Genomic DNA, 1,019 nt, shown 5'->3' with positions numbered 1-1,019 from the left:
ATATTTTCTACATTAATTGAAATAATCTCACATTTCTTCTGTAGACTGTTAATATGATGAATTACATTAATAAATTACTCAATACTGAACCAGCTTTGTATTCTTCAAAAAACTGCCTGGTTGTAGCATGCAACTCTTTTTATATATTATTGGATTCAAGTTGCCAAATTTGGATTAGAATTTTTGCATGTATGCTCATAATGGATATTGACCTGTAGTTTTCTTTTCTTATAGTATCTTTGTCTAGTTTAGGTATCAGGGCAATGCTCACCTTATAGAATGATTTGGGAAGTAGCCCCTTCTCTTTGATTTTCCAGAAGTGTTTGTGTATAATTGATATTATTTAGCCTTTATTTGGTTAAATTCAGTATTCAGCAAAGAAGCCATCTGAGCCTGAAGTTGTCTTTCTGGTGCAGTTTTAACAACAAATTTAATTTTTAAGATAAATATAGGGCTGTCCAGATTATTTCTTCTTGAATGAGCTTTAGTAGTTTTTTCTTTCAAGGAATTTTTCTATTTCATCTAAGTTAGAGAATTTATTGCCATATATAGTTGTTTATAAAATTTCCTTGTTCTTTTAATATCTGTAGAATCTGTAGGGATGTCATTTTCCTTTTCCTCATTCCTAATATTGGTCATTTTTTTCTTCTCCCTATTTTTCCTGATCATTCTTTCTAGAGGTATATTAATTTTATAGAACTCAAAGGATTATTTTTTTTATTTCATTGACTTTTTTTCTATAGTCTTTCCATTTTCTATTTTAATCATTTTTACTTTCATTTATTATATTCTTTATTTTACTTATTTTAGGTTGATTTGCTTCCACCTTAAGAAACCCAGAAGAGTTGTGGCTAATTAGCTACAACTCTTTGTTTTGTTATTTACTGGTTGTTTGCATTAGAATTTATAGTATGCATCATCACCTTATCCTAGTCTGCCTTCAAGTGACATTAAAACACCCCATGCGTAGTATGAGGAAGTTACCATGTACTTTCATTTCTTCCCTCTTGAGCTTTGTG

Source organism: Pteropus vampyrus, unplaced genomic scaffold (genome assembly GCF_000151845.1).
Source record: "Pteropus vampyrus isolate Shadow unplaced genomic scaffold, Pvam_2.0 Scaffold67, whole genome shotgun sequence".
In the NCBI taxonomy this organism is placed as follows: domain Eukaryota; kingdom Metazoa; phylum Chordata; class Mammalia; order Chiroptera; family Pteropodidae; genus Pteropus; species Pteropus vampyrus.
The sequence above is the reverse complement of the archived record's forward strand: the minus strand, read 5'-3'. Positions refer to the sequence as shown.